This window comes from Canis lupus, chromosome 17, assembly GCF_003254725.2.
Source record: "Canis lupus dingo isolate Sandy chromosome 17, ASM325472v2, whole genome shotgun sequence".
Taxonomy (NCBI): Eukaryota; Metazoa; Chordata; class Mammalia; order Carnivora; family Canidae; genus Canis; species Canis lupus.
This window is the reverse complement of record NC_064259.1, coordinates 2,708,634-2,723,899: the sequence shown is the minus strand read 5'-3', so window position 1 is coordinate 2,723,899 and position 15,266 is coordinate 2,708,634. Positions and strand designations below refer to the sequence as shown.

At 41.1% G+C, this 15,266-nt stretch overlaps 1 long non-coding RNA gene across 1 annotated transcript; it reads left to right on the top strand.

Annotated features, from left to right (window-relative positions):
• Positions 1-9,805: 9,805 nt before the first annotated feature.
• Positions 9,806-14,965, top strand: LOC125752823 (uncharacterized). Its single transcript, XR_007403233.1, has 3 exons — positions 9,806-10,020; positions 12,463-12,560; positions 14,762-14,965. It is a non-coding gene; the product is annotated as an uncharacterized LOC125752823 (long non-coding RNA).
• Positions 14,966-15,266: the final 301 nt, after the last annotated feature.

Here is a 15,266-nt window from a genome sequence, read left to right as displayed (position 1 = left end):
TGATATGATGAATGCTTGAAGAGCTGCTTCCTATATTATTGACAGATGGTCATCTTGATATTTAGCTTAGTGTGGGGAATCCTTGAAATCATTTCATAAGTGGATTGTAGGTAAACTATGTTGTAATCAACTTCAAAAAATTAAAATTGTTGATGAGAAAGTAATAAATAAAATTGTTGATGGACTTCCTGTTTCAGCTCAGATATGTAGAGAACTGGAGCATGCCACTCACCTCCTTACAACGACAACAAAAAGCAGAAAAAAAAGTGCATGTTGATGACTTTCTTGAATTCATCAAAAACCTGGTATCACAGGAAAAGCTAATAACCTAAACTATTAGGGGAGACAGTAGCCACAGTGAGAAACAAGTCCCAAGTGATTGCAAACCCAAGACAGACCCTACCAGACAGCACATAAGCAAGGAAGGAAATTTAGCTAAATTTTATATATTCTGAAAGGCAGAGTGAGCTACCATGAGAGGATGAAGTTCCTGAGGACCAGCCCTCACGGCTTTTTCTGCCATTTGCTGGCTTTTTCCACATGAATCCAGGCAGGCATCCATGTGGAAGATGGGGATAAATTTAAGAAGGTTTCCATCTTGTCCACAATGGAAGGGTAAGACCAGCCTAGGCCCAAATTCTTCTGCGATCCACCCTCCTTATGTCCAATAAGAAACAGGAAATTTAATCTTCAGGGAAAAAAGGAATTAAAGGCTGTCACCTTAGAGAATTGTGGAAATCCACTGCAATTGGAAGAAGGAAACAGGGAAAATCTGTACCTCTAAGTGGAATAGGAATACACATGTGACCTAGTAGGGGTATGTGGGAACTCTCTGTACCTTCCTTTCAATTTTGCTGTAATTCTAAAATTTCTCTAAAAAAGTAAAGTCTTGGTTTTAAAAAAAATATATGTCAGTGGTGCCTTGGTGGCTTAGTTGGGAAACATCTGCCTTTGGTTCAGGTCATGATTCCAGGGCCTGGGTCCAGGATCAGGCTTCCTGCTCAGCAGGGAGTCTGCTTGTCCCTTTGCCCCCTTCCCTGCTCATATTCATGCATGTGCACTCTCTCTCCCTCTCTCTCTCTCAAATAAGTTAATTAATTAAATTTTTAAAAATTTAAAAATGTATGTTCACATAAAAGCTTATATACAATGTTTATAACTGCCCTATTCATGAGTATGAAAAGTTGGAAGAACTCTAGATGGTATCAATGGGTCAAAGAAAAAAGAAACTATGATAATATACAAACAATAAAATATTATTCAGATATAAAAAAGAACTAGGTATTAATTCATGAAAGAAAATGGGGGAATCTTGAATGAAGCTTGCTGAGTACAAGAATGCAGACATTCATGTGACATCCTGGGAAAGATAGCTATAGGAGAGAAGACGAGTGGTGCTCAGTAGCCATAGCAGTCATATAGCCAAAAACCTGCTTGCCTTTGTTTGGGAGAGAAGAGGCAGTCGACAACAAACAGAAAACACAAAGGAAGGTGCAGGGTGAATGGACATCCTGCATGGGACTAGGGTAAAGGATATGAATTTATGCAGTTGTTCAAACACCTAGAACACTTAGACACAAAAGCTGAATTTTATGTGTGCAAATAGAAGAAATTAAACTGAGATTTCAGGGAACTCAGAATTAGAATTCAGTCTGCTATAAATAAATCTGACATTATTGCAAATGTAGGACACAACTGCACTAAGGAGTTTGGGGGTAGGGGAAGCAAGTCAAATAACTTTGGGGATTTTTCTTGATAATATAAAAGTAAGACAAGGGGTGCCAGTATGGCTCAGTTGGTTGAGCATCTGGCTCTGAGCATCTCTTGACTCTGGCTCAGGTCATAATCTCAGGGACATGAGATGGAGCTCCACATTGGGCTCCAAGCTCAGTGCAGAGTCTGCTTGGGATTCTCTCTCTCCCTCTACCTTTGCCCCTCTCCCTTGTTTGCACATCAGAGTGTTCTCTCTCTGATAAAGTCTTTTTTTATTTTTTTTTATTTTTTTATTTTTTTTGAGTCTTTTTTAAAAAAGAGTAAAGACAAAAGAAATGGACATAAACATTCTACATTTGTTGGTAAACTGTCCTTTCCTGGGGTATATATTAGCATCTTTGAAGCTAGAATTAAACAAATAACTATAGTGCAGATAACGAGAGCTTGGTTACCCACTGACAGAGAGAAAGTTACAAATAAGCAATGAGGGAGGGTAAAAAGAGGTTTATGGTACTGGATTAGAATCAGGGATATAATTATGGCCTCATGTTTCTTTTACTATATATCAGTAGAAAGTTTTTTTTTTTTAAGAGCCTATTTATTTATTCATGAGATACACAGAAAGAGAGGCAGAGACACAGAGAGAGAAGCAGGCTTCCCGCAAGGAGCCGGATGTGGGACTCAATCCCAGATCTTGGGATCACGCCCTGAGCTGAAGGCAGACGCTCAACCGCTGAGCCACCCAGGCGTCCCTATCAATAGAAAGTTAAATACATAAGTATAGACATGGGTGCATACACAGGGTAGTATACAGACATAGATTGCCCAGGTCTGTCTGCTGTCCGGGGCCTAGAAGCAATGACTCTCCAGTGGCAATGAACACACTTATTGCTCAGATCTTGTTTTCTAAGTATCATTCTCCAATAAAAGGTAGCTAGGGCCCCTTGAAGCAAAGACTGGCGTTAAAGCTGGGACAGGGAAAATGCAAGACAATTTGGAGCACCTTGTCAGTCAGAAAGTAAGGAAAGGCTAATGAACAGAGGATGTGCTGTGTCAAAGGTAGCACCAGGCAGACTAATACAGCAAGCACCAGTCACAAGGCTGGGCCACTAGAACAACAAAAGAATTAATAGTATCATGTAAAATTATTACCCAGAGAATAAAAAAAATTATACATGAGTCCAAACAATATGAGGGTGTGCTTGAATAAATAAGTGAATGAGAGAGAAAAGACAACTATTTTATAGAATAATTCTAATTAATAAATGTAGAAGGAATGAGGGAAATAGAAAATCGCCATTAGAACACCATAGCAGTAATTACTGCTGGCAAGGTTGTTGATGATTGCCATCATTAGTGGACAAAACTCTAAAGAGAAAGACAACATTTTCATAGCCTCAGAATCTCTCCTACAAAATATTGTTGTTGTGGTTTTAACATATGTCTACAAATATTTTATAATTCTTCCTCAGGAAAAGCGAATTCCCTCCCTTTGGCGTGAGGTGTACTTAGTAACAGGCTTCTAGCACATACAACATGAAAAGGAAAAATAGCAAACTTACAGTGCAGAAATCTGACAGAAATGATATAATGAAGTGATGAAGGTCACCAGAAATAAGTCACTTTGACATAAAACACCACTGTTATGGTGTGATGAGTAGGGCGTATCACCTCTGTGATCTGTGTCATCTGTGGTCATCTCAAAAACCCATTAGTTAGCCTAATTATGAGAAAACATCAAGCATACCCAATTTGAGGTACATTCCATAAAACAATTATTCAAAATTGTCAAGGTCATAGAAAACAAGGAAAAACCAAAAATCTGTCTCAGATCAGAAGAGATAAAGGAGACATGATGACGGCATGCAGTGTGAGGTAATGGATTGAATCTTGGAACTGAAAAAGGCTATTAGTAGAAAGAGCTAGGGACATTTGAACAAAACCTGTAGATTAACTAATATGGTGTCAGTGTGACTTTCTTGTGGAATTTCTTAGTTATGTATTAACATGAGAAGTTGGGTGAAAGGTACATGGGAATTCTATACAGTTATTGCAACTTTTCCATAATTTAATATTCAAAATTAAAAATGTAAACTGTTCATATTAAAACTACTGATATCTGCACATATGTAATTATTTTTTGTCCATTTATTCAGCATTTTGTTTGTTCAAAATGTTTTAAAATATTTCTTACATGTAAAGTACTTATTTACTCATTTATTGAGTTCCGTTATGCCAAACAAGAGAAAGTATGCCAAGGAAAAATATCCATACAATGGGAAAATGAGCATACAAGCACATATTTTGGAGAAAAAGAGGGAGTTTTCTCTGTCTGGGCGGTTCTGCTTTAGCTTCTCAATGTATGAAATTTATGAGGGAGTTCACTAATCTAGGAGAAGACAGAGACGTCCAGGTAAGGACCAGAGGTTTGAGAGAACTTGGTATGTTGAAGGAGCTTCTTTCCTGAGATGATAGAAGAGCAGCGCCAGTGGCCAAGTGAAGAGTTCCAACCCTCGAGGTGGGATTGAGAATGTAGACTGGTGTAAAGGAGGGAACGATCTTTGTCCTGGAATCAACGGTGAATGACCAGAAAGGAGAAGGAGAATGGGGTGGGATCGGTCTCTTCTCCAGATTGATCTGGCTTCAGGGGGGGACAAGAGTAGAAGGGGCCAACGTCAGACACAAGCTAGAAGACACCAAGGTTTGGGGAGAGCATGAGTAAACGTGGGGCTGACGTGGAAAGGAAAGGAAATGTCCGAGGTCCAGAGGTTAGGGTTAGATCAGTCCATGACGCGGCTGTGGCACTATTTGTTATGGATTTTTTCCCACATCTGTAGGATCTCTTTCTGATATTCCCTTACGTGGCTTCCCATATGAACAATTAGAAATTATTTTCAAGAGACTATCTTTTCTATGTTGTCTTCTTTCATCTTTTGCTTCTCCAGCCAATGTTACAAACAGAAGTTTGGACAAATACTGTGGAGATCCTGGGGAATGTGAATTTAAGATGTCATTTACCAGGGCACCTGGGTGACTTAGTCTGTTAAGGATCCAACTCTTGATTTTGGCCTAGATCATGATCTCACTCACACCTAGCATGGAGCCTGCTTAAAGAGTCTCTCCCTCCCCCTTCTACCTCCCCATGCCACACACGGGTGTGTGCTCTATCGTTCTCTCTCTCTCAAAAAAAACCCAAAGATGTCATTTGCCAATCTCGTCTCTATTTGGAGGTAGGATTTCTTTTGTTTTTATTATGTAGGGAAATATTTGAGGAGTAGTAGGTCGTGGTCTTATGAGTATGAGCTTGCTCTCAGTGAGACGGATTCTGCCCCAGGACACTGCTTCCAGGACAACCTCTAACTTGCTGGGGACAGCCCTCGCATACCCACCACGGTCCCACACTTTGATGCACTCAAGACTTTTATATTTCCTAGAAATGAATGTGCTTCCAAAGCATGAGACAGGAAAAAAGCTAGGCTGGTTTTTTGTTAATTACTATTTTTTAAAAAGAAGAAGATGTTATATGTGATTATAAATTTTTTTTTAATTTTTTTTATTTATTTATGATAGTCACACACAGAGAGAGAGAGAGAGAGAGGCAGAGACACAGGCAGAGGGAGAAGCAGGCTCCATGCACCGGGAGCCTGACGTGGGATTCGATCCCGGGTCTCCAGGATCGCGCCCTGGGCCAAAGGCAGGCGCTAAACCACTGCGCCACCCAGGGATCCCTATATGTGATTATATTATACACATACACATACGACACTGGAGTTCAAGCTCCAATGGACATTGCTGGCCTATATGGAATTTTTTCAAAGCCCAAATGCAGTTGCTTTGAAGTCTTTCTGGAGTGGGTGGAAAGACACAAAATAGACACATCTGCCTTGAATGAAAATAAATTGAAGATCAACCATATTCCATCAGCAGAAACTATTTGAAGTTGTTCTAACACGATTTCTTGCTGGACATCTCACTCTCCTTCAAGGCAATCTACAACTTTCTCAGCATTTTACTCACATTTCAATCTTCAACAATAGATTACTGCACTTGCCTTTATTTACCTTTGAAATACATCAAGCCAAAAATGAGGAAATGCACGTTGCCCAACTGCAGGGCTTTGAAGAAGTGTCAGCGACCACAAATTTTCCCAGATGCTGTGTGTACTCACATTTGTGAGGAGTATCTATGAACATGGAATTATCTGATACACTTCGTATTTCCATCTATAGGAATATGTGATGTTTAATCAACTTGGAAAGTACTGTTGACATTATGTCTTAGTAATGTCAAAAATTAAACTACATGAGAAGAAAAGGAAGGAGAAAAAAAAATATTTCTCCCTACCACCCAGCACCTCAGCATGGTCTCCTGCTATTTTCAAAGCCTGCACCTTGAATCTTTCGTTATCCCTGGACCAGTTCAAATATTTGAGGTTAATAACTCTCCCTCACTTTTTTAATGAAGTAAGTTGTACTTCTAAGGCAATTTGGAAAAGCAAACTTGGGGCGTCTGGGTGGCTCAGTTGATTAAGGATCTGACTTGATTTTTCATGATCTCAGGGTCATGGGATCAAGCCCCGAGGCAAGCTCCCCTGCCCAGTGCAGAGTCTGCTTGAAATTCTCTCTCTCTCCATCTGCCCCTCCTCTCACATGCTCTCTCACCCTCTCTCAAATAAATACATAAATAAATATTAAAAAAAGAAAAGTAACCTATGTTTCTCATTACCTCTGTGTATCCACACAGTGAGTCTTAAAATGTAAAGATATAAAGGCCCAGATATGAATGCTACAGTTGAAGGCAAAATGTGATAATAAAACAAGAGTAGGATCTATTGACAACTACTCCAGAGTATGAATTCTAAGGTGCACTCTTTATTAACTATACATTAAGCTGATTACTTGTTATAACTTTAGTTACTACAGTGCATCTAGAAACTGAATGTAATTCTAGTAATTTGGTGCTTGTTGGGTTGATTAAATGATATAATGCAAATCACTTGTTACGTAAAGAAGTTTAATATAGTGGTTCAGTGTAGGATCTATAGTCAGGTGTCTGGGTTTAAAGTGTATTTACTAGTTACTAGACAGTGATGGCAGCTGACTTACATAAACCGGTTCTTAGCTTCCATATCTATGAAATGGGGATAATTACAGTGTATCGATACCACGGCACTGATAAGGGGCTTAAGTGAATGTATGTGTGTGTGTGTGTGTGTGTGTGTGTGTGTGAAATATATATTAGGATAGTACCCGACACAGAGTAGAAAATAAATATCAACTGCTATTACATTTATTAACAGCTCAATGTTACTCAATTTGTTCATTTCTGAATTTCATTAATAAATTACTTTATTTTCTATTTTCGGTACTGTTGGATTTATGGCTTTTGAAATTCATAGCATTTAAAAATATATTTCAAAAAATAAATAAAAATATATTTCAAAAAAATAAAAAATTAAAAAATTAAAAATATTTCAATAGCATTCAAATTTTTTTCAAATATTTATTTGAAAGTTTTATTTTATTTTATTTTATTTATTTTATTTTAATTGAAAGCTTTAAAATTAAATGTATACCTTAATAGGAAAGACTAAATCTCAGGCCACTGGCACTCATGTCTAATAGCAGTCCCTGAAAGGAGACTGTGACCCACTGCCAGTTCCTAAAGGGGCTTTGTTATCTACGCCAACAGTGTTGGTTCAATAATGTTGTCTAAAAGGTACTGTGCTTTGAACATACAAATAGTTTTTGCAAGATGAAAAGAGGGAAGTTTCTTGAACATGACTGGATCTAACGCTGTGTGTTCAAAAGTGAAAAGCTATATATCTATCTAATTATATTGTTAAAATACAGATTCTTAGAGCAGTGAATTGCCATTGTGTTATCCAATTTGTCCCCAACAATTCTAAAAAGTTTTAAATGACGTTATGTCAAACCATCGCAAGATTTTGCCAAAGAGAAGATTAAGCACAAATTCACAAAGAGGATTTTGGATAACCAATCTATATGAAAGTGATTAATGCTAGAAGAATTTTTTTAAATATTTACATATCAAAATCCAAGTGAATCAGAACCATTATGGAAAACTTTTAATTAACGAAACACTTTCTGTTCTGTATTTGTAAAGGAATTGAGGGCATATAATGAATTAATTAAAACGTACAAAACTTCCCCAGTGCCTCTCAGCCAAAGCACAAACCCTTCTACATGTTTATTTTCTATAAGATTACAGCCCAGGTCATAATTTGAGGCATAAGTAATGACCAATAAATAGATGATAATTCATGGGAAAGTCCAGAGTCAAGTCAAATTTTACTTGGTTTATCTATACTGTAATTATTAAAACAGGTAAATACAATTAACATATTTAAGAGTTTTTTTCTTTTTCCCAAACCTCAAGTTAAAATAGAAGAGCCATTGGTTAACCCCCAGGTATCCAAAACATTCTAACTTGCCATATACCATTTTCCCCAATATTAGAACTATTGGATTTTGACAGCCTGTGAAAAGAGCACATATGTGTTGATTCATGTAGTCGGGGATCATTGAACATCTCGTCAACATTCAGGGCCAGAGAGGGAATATATGAGGGACCACCAGTGCACATAAACACCACCCACACAAAGTACAGAGTGGTCAGGAAAACATAAGAGGTTGATATACAAGGGAAGTGTATCTTGTTGAGAATTTTTGCATCCATGTTCATCAGGGATACTGGTCTATAATTCTCCTTTTTGGTGGAAAATTGAAGACCAATAAAAAATAAATTTATTTAAAAAAAAGGGAACTGCAGCACACAGGTGTGTTTGCAATACTGAGTCTCATAGAAATGAGTGAAGAAGAAATGCATCTTGTGTCAAAAACAGTAACCACTCTCTCCCTCTGGGCATCTGTATGGCTGACTTTAAAATGGCATGATTTTTCCATATGTCTTTGTGTCATTAGTATCATTCCTACTCTGGTGCATGCGCTCTTCTTGCGTCCATTGGATTTTTCCAATTGCTTGGAAGCAGGTACTATCTGGAGAGATCGTGGGGAGACCGCAGTCAGATTAGGTAAATAACAGAGACCAAAATGGGGCACTGGCATTTTAACATGCCTGGTGTCACAGCTGTGAATGCAGAGCCCAGATTTGAACCCAGGTCTATGTGGATTAAAAGCTGATTACTGTGAAATGCTGCTTCACAAATTAGAAAACAAATGAAGAACATAAGTCAGAAGAAAGGAGTCACTTAAAGTAGACTCAGGAAGATAGCAAGTGTCACTTAGTGGGATGTCACTAAATGAAGGAAGAGGTTCACGTAGATTGGAGACCTCTCTGGGGCCTTCGTTGCCCATCCCCTGCTACTCAAGGAGGGATCTTCATGTTCCTCCCTCAGTAACCCTTGGGGATTGGAGAAAATGTAGACTCTGGGGCCTCAGCCCGGAGCTGCTGAATCAGAACCTGCATTTTCCCCGAGCCCCCCAGGTTGACCTTCAGCACCCCTGAGTCTGAACGCTGATCTGTACCATCACATTGTCCCTAAGGGTGGTCAATGACACGTATGGAGTTTGTAGATCAAACAGGAGTCTTCAGACATGCGATGACATATATGGTCACACTTCTCGTGTGGAAGTATACGTGACATCACACTCATGGATGTGCCCCTATGATTCGGGGGGAACAGATGTATATTTTGAACTAGAGACTACCAACCTGCCTCTGTGACTATGGTGATATTGGTGGAACCACCCACAGCCATTGACAAAATCCAAACAAGGATGAGGAAGAGCAAGGCTGGCCAGCCTCCACTCCCACGGCCCAGGCCAGCCGGCTGAGTCAGGGCTGTTCTTGGACGCCAGTGCCTCCTTGACGGAGCCACGCGGAGCCGGAATTAGAGGAGGTGCAGGTGTGATCGCCCCCACCCACACTCCCCCCCACCCGTGCCCGCTTACCTCAGCTCTGCCGCAGGCCCCCGTGCTATTTGGGGACCGATGACTCAAGAGCAGTCATGACTGATTCTCAGCTCGATGATGGCATCCCGCCTCCCTGGGCCTGAAAGCCAACGTCTAACGTCTCTGTAATGTGTTTACCTCTCCCTCTAGCAGGCTACAGTATAACCCAGAGGTTTCCAGAACTGACAGCCATGCAGGTCTTCTAGGCCTCTCGCCACCCTACAGGCTCTGATTCCCAGGGTCTGGGGTTGGGGGTGAGACTCGGTGCTTCCAGCACCTCAGAGGCCCTGGGTCTCTGGCCACGTGGGGCGCGGTGGCAGGGGTTACCATAGCTAAATCCAGGAAAACCGTGTCTGGGAAAAGTTGCTTGGAAGTAAGTATCAAGATTCTTTAAACATACGTTGACATTGTGATTGTATTTGTAATGAATTTGTGCTAAATTGGTGTTGAGGCATGTGTGCAAAGTCTTACGGAAGAGGATTGTCCACCTAGGTATTGTGATATCAGAAGTGAAGGTAACCTGACTGTTCTCAAAATAGGGCCTGGACCCCAAAAAACATGTAATCTGAATTTACTGACATAGGTCATTGAAGAAATGCCCTGGCAAGGAAAATCATGTGACATATAATTTAAAGAGAAAAATAGGCGATGGAATTGTATTTGGTTAATCTCACATTTCATTACTTTATCTGAATGTTAAGAACTACGAGGATATTTAGGAGCAGTAAAAGGATATGCAGTAAAAGTGATTGAGTCACATCTGCAGTGTTGCATCAGGGGCAACCTCTTGTTTCTCTTTTTTCAAAAACTGCAAAATTCACAAAAAAATAAATTTAATAGAAATAAAATGTCTAAGTTGTACATACATGAAACTATTGCCACTTTTAAATATTCTTTTTTTAAAAGATTTTATTCATTTATTCCTGAGAGACACAGAGAGAGGCAGAGACAAAGGCAGAGGGAGAAGCAGGCTCCCTGTGGGGACCCCAATGCGGGGCTCGATTCTGGGACCCCGGGGTCACGCCCTGGGCTGAAGGCAGACTCTCAGCCACTAAGCCACCAGATGTCCCTTAAATTGTTATATATTCGCTGTTATATGCAGATAATAACCTGTATTACATCATCCTCTATGTCATAGCTTAATAACGTTTCACAGCATAACCTAAAACCTGAAAATGTCTTTCACAGACAGCCATCCTGGGGGACCCCATTCTGACGCCCTGGTGGGCGCTGTCCTTGGCCCGTCCTCAGTTACTCTGGGCTGAAGCTGCCTCATCCTTACCCCTGCTCTCTTCTCACCCCTTTCCTCCTGCCCTTCATTTGGATGGTGCACCTGGGGTTAACTCCACCCTCCCCGAGGAAGATGCCTTGGGAATAGCTGCCTGGAGCCCCTGCAGGGCCGGCTGTGGGCGGACCCCCCACGGGCATCTGGGTTCCTGCCTAGACGTGGAATCGCAGGCTGCTGGCTGCGGGGAGGAGGGATGAGTGAGCCTCCTATTTCGTGGAGTGTTTGCTGTGGGTGACGTATCCGGCTAGTGCCACCCCCTTTTATACATGAACCCCCTACAAGACCCCACAAAGTGGGTCTTTCCTGGCCTCAGGATCCCCACTTTACTGGCAAGATGGGGGTCATCAGCTCCTTGGGTGGCCAGACACGGGGCGGGCGTTCGTCTAAGTCTTCAGGTTCCTGGTTGGCTTTCTTGACGTGTTGAACAGGGAAACAACAGGTAAAACAGAGGATGCTCCGGCCAACTTGAGCTGCAGATAAACCACAGATAGTTCCTGCAGTGTAAGTATGTCCGTACAGGATCTGAGGTGTATTTAATATTAATGGGGATCCCTGGGTGGCGCAGCAGTTCAGCGCCTGTCTTTGGCCCAGGGCACGATCCTGGAGACCCGGGATCGAGTCCCACATCGGGCTCCTTGCATGGAGCCTGCTTCTCCCTCTGCCTGTGTCTCTGCCTCTCTCTCTCTCTCTCTCTCTATCATAAATAAATAAAAATTTAAAAAAAAATTTTAAAAATAATAATATTAATGGATGTGTCCTCCTCAAATTCAGATGTTGAAGTCCTAACTCCCAATCTGACGGAGGCTTTGGAAGGTAATTAAGGTCAGATGGGATCATGAGAGTGGGATTCATGTCTTATATGAGAGAGAGAGAGGGTGACATCAGGGTGAGGACACGGTGGGGGGAAGGCAGCCCTGCAGCAGGGGCAGGTCCTCCCCAGATGCCCAGCCTCCAGCTGCTCTCATCTTGGTCTCCCTGCTTCCAGAACTGTGAGAGAGGCATCTCTGTTGTCTGAGCCACTCAGCCTTTGATCCTGTCTTATGGAAGCCTGAGCAGACAAATGCATTATACTTTTAAAAAATCGTTGTTTATCTGAGATTAAAATTTAACAGAGACCTTCTTATTGTCATTACCATGTCAACCATCCCTCTTCCTGCCCCACCTCCAGTATGAATCAAAGTCAGATGAGTTTTCAGTATTGTTTCATAATTTCCGAATACCATGAGAAGTTCTGAAAGCATCTCTAGGGGTCCCACTATCACTCAAAAGACCCAGATTATCATGATAAAAATTAGGTTGGCTTCACAACGGTCTTCAGACAGACTTCATGGTGATCCTGTTCCTACCACTGAGAGCTGCGGGGTGGTGACAGCAGGCCTGGTGTAGAGGGCGGAGCGCAGGACACGTAGAACAAACACATGACTGTGAGTGTGTTGCTCAAAGGCAAGGTGGCCTCTTTCGCTGGGTTCCAACAACCATCAGGTTACTAGTTGGTATTTTCTCATTCCCTTTTACCTTCATTTTCAGCATGATGATTGACAGCTGAATACAATATCAATGTGGCAGTGTATTTTTTCCAAGGCTCAAATTCCAGAAGCTCATCTATCAAAGGAAAAGGAAGAAAGGTAACCTTCAATGAGAGACTCTCTAGTCGTCGCTTTCAACAAAGAATCTGTTCTAATCAACATACTGGATTTTACCGTGAGGCTATGTGTAGTGTCCAGCACAGTAGGGACACACAACTCACTCGGGAATGTTGGGAAGCACACACATGTACCACACAGGACACCCTCCTGGCTGTAGGCCTTGGGTGTCTGTCTTCATAACCTGCTCCCAGGGCGACTCTGATGTTATTCTTCTACAGACACGCCCCAGACACACTGTGCTAGGCAATGCTCTGCAAGCAAAACCAAATCATGAGACCATTTGGTATTCGTGTAAGGCAACTGGTCTAAGGTCTGGTGTGTGCAACCGATATAACAAATGCCCAATAAATACTAGCTTAAGTGCACAGAGCCTGTCAAATAGCCTATTTTACTATTTTCATGCAAGAAAGGGAATAACAGGGGCATTTTTGCAGTTTTTACTCAAAAATAATATCGCAAGTAGGCAATGTATTTAAATGTTATGAAGTGTTTGATTACCTTTCGACTTTCTCAGGTCAATGTGATAATTGCAGAAGATGGGACAAGGCAAGTTGAGAAGGTCACTGAGCTTCTCATCTGTGGATCAAGTAGTGAGCCCAGGGGTGGGGGTTGGGGTGTTTGGGTGACTGGCATGAACGAGGGCCCCTGATGTGATGAGCACTGGGTGTTACATGTGACTGATAAGTTACTGAACTCTACATCTGAAACTAATGATGTACTATATGTTGGTTAATTGTATTAAATTAAAAGAAAAAGATAATTGAGTTCCTTACCAGTATTTAGATATCCAACTTTAAGAGTATTATTAATCCTGCAAAGATCAGAGCTAGAACATTTCATTTAAGGGGATTTTTTTTTTTTTATTTTCTTAACGTGCCTTATTCCAAAGTGTGGAGGATTTAAAGGTGTGTTGAAAGACTTAATCAGTTGTTCAACAAAACTATGAAATGTTGATTTTTTATTCTCTGTGTTAGAATTTTTCAAAACAGCCAACTGTCTCATCCCTTTAAAAGTTACTTTAAATATATTTTAAAGATTTTATTTATTTATTCATGAGAGACACAGAGAGAGGCAGAGACATAGGCAGAGAGAGAAGCAGCCTCCACACAGGGAACTCGATGTGGGACTCGGTCCTGGGACTCGATCCTGGGTCTCCAGGATTACGCCCTGAGCCAAAGGCAGGCCCTCAACCACTGAGCCACCCGGGCGTCCAAAAAGTTACTTTAAATATTAAGTGAATAGGGGATCCCTGGGTGGCGCAGCGGTTTAGCGCCTGGAGACTCGGGATCGAATCCCACGTCGGGCTCCCGGTGCATGGAGCCTGCTTCTCCCTCTGCCTGTGTCTCTGCCTCTCTCTCTCACTGTGTGCCTATCATAAATTTAAAAAAAAAAGTGAATAAATAAATAAATGGAAAAAATATGGAAATCTAGTCAACTAAAAAAACAAATAGCAGCAACAACAACAACAACAAAGTAAGCCTGGGACCCCAGACTAAATTCAGTGTTCCTCGTGCTGGGCCACATCCTCCCCAGGTGGACACCATGGAGGTATCACAGTACTTTGGGAAAAGAGTTTTGAAACCAAAAAATGCTCGATTTAAATCATACCCTGCCACTTATTAACTGACCAGAGCTGGGCAAGGTAATCAACTTCCCCACATCCATTTCCTTGGCTGTACATGTGGGATTGAGCCGAGGAAATTACTCATTCAACAAACATATATTGAGCTTCCACAATTTGTTAATTTAATTAACAAAATTAATTCAATTTTGTTAAATTGAATTGACAAAATCAGTTAAGACCCTTCTTTCATGGACTGTACCTTCTGTCTCACAAATTTGTCTTGAATGTTAAAAATTAAATGCTTAAAGCAATCCATAGGGCTTGGTAAGCAATAAATGGGCACTCTGTTGCGGGAGAGATTGCTGGGTAATCACGCCAAAGTGATCCTTTTTTTTCTACTAAGGTATTTTGGAAACATAACTGTGCTGCATGTTTCTTCCCACATTTTTAGGTAATGGAAAAATCTCCTACAATGCTCCACATACCAGGAAGGGGAAAGAACAAGAACACAAAACAAAGGGAAAACTAAAACAAGAATCTTTAAAATATTAGCTCACGTGAGAATAAGGGTTTTCACCCTTGGTTCCTCTTGATTATTTCTCTTCTGATTTTTCAGGAAGCTCAGCAGGCCAAAGCCATAGCTCTGGAGTCCTTTCTTTTTGAGATGAAGGAGGCAACAAAACATCCTTTTTTTCTTTCACCTTGTCTCAACATCATCGTTGGTGACAACTTGTATTTGCGACTGGGCGTAAGAATGGCTCCATCACGCTGCCCTGGTTGTACTGTCATTAAAGAACTTATTATCTTTAAGATAAAAAAAGAGTCTGGGCTGTGCCTCATATTGGGGGATACGTTCAAACAGAGAAAAAAAGCACCGGGGAAACCAGCATTTTTCACTCTGTCAGTGGCATATTTATCTTCCAAAGATTAAAAATTGCAATCTCCATAGCTGTCCTCTATTTGTCCTCAAAGTTAAAATGTGAAAATATTTCAAAAGAAAAACACACCCCTTTAAGCCTGCTGGCATCATGCTTGCCCTCGGCATGGGCTTACTGGCAACGTGCAAGCAGACGAGGCCATCAGCCAGCCAGGGGCTTCATGGAGCAGAACACAAGGCCCAG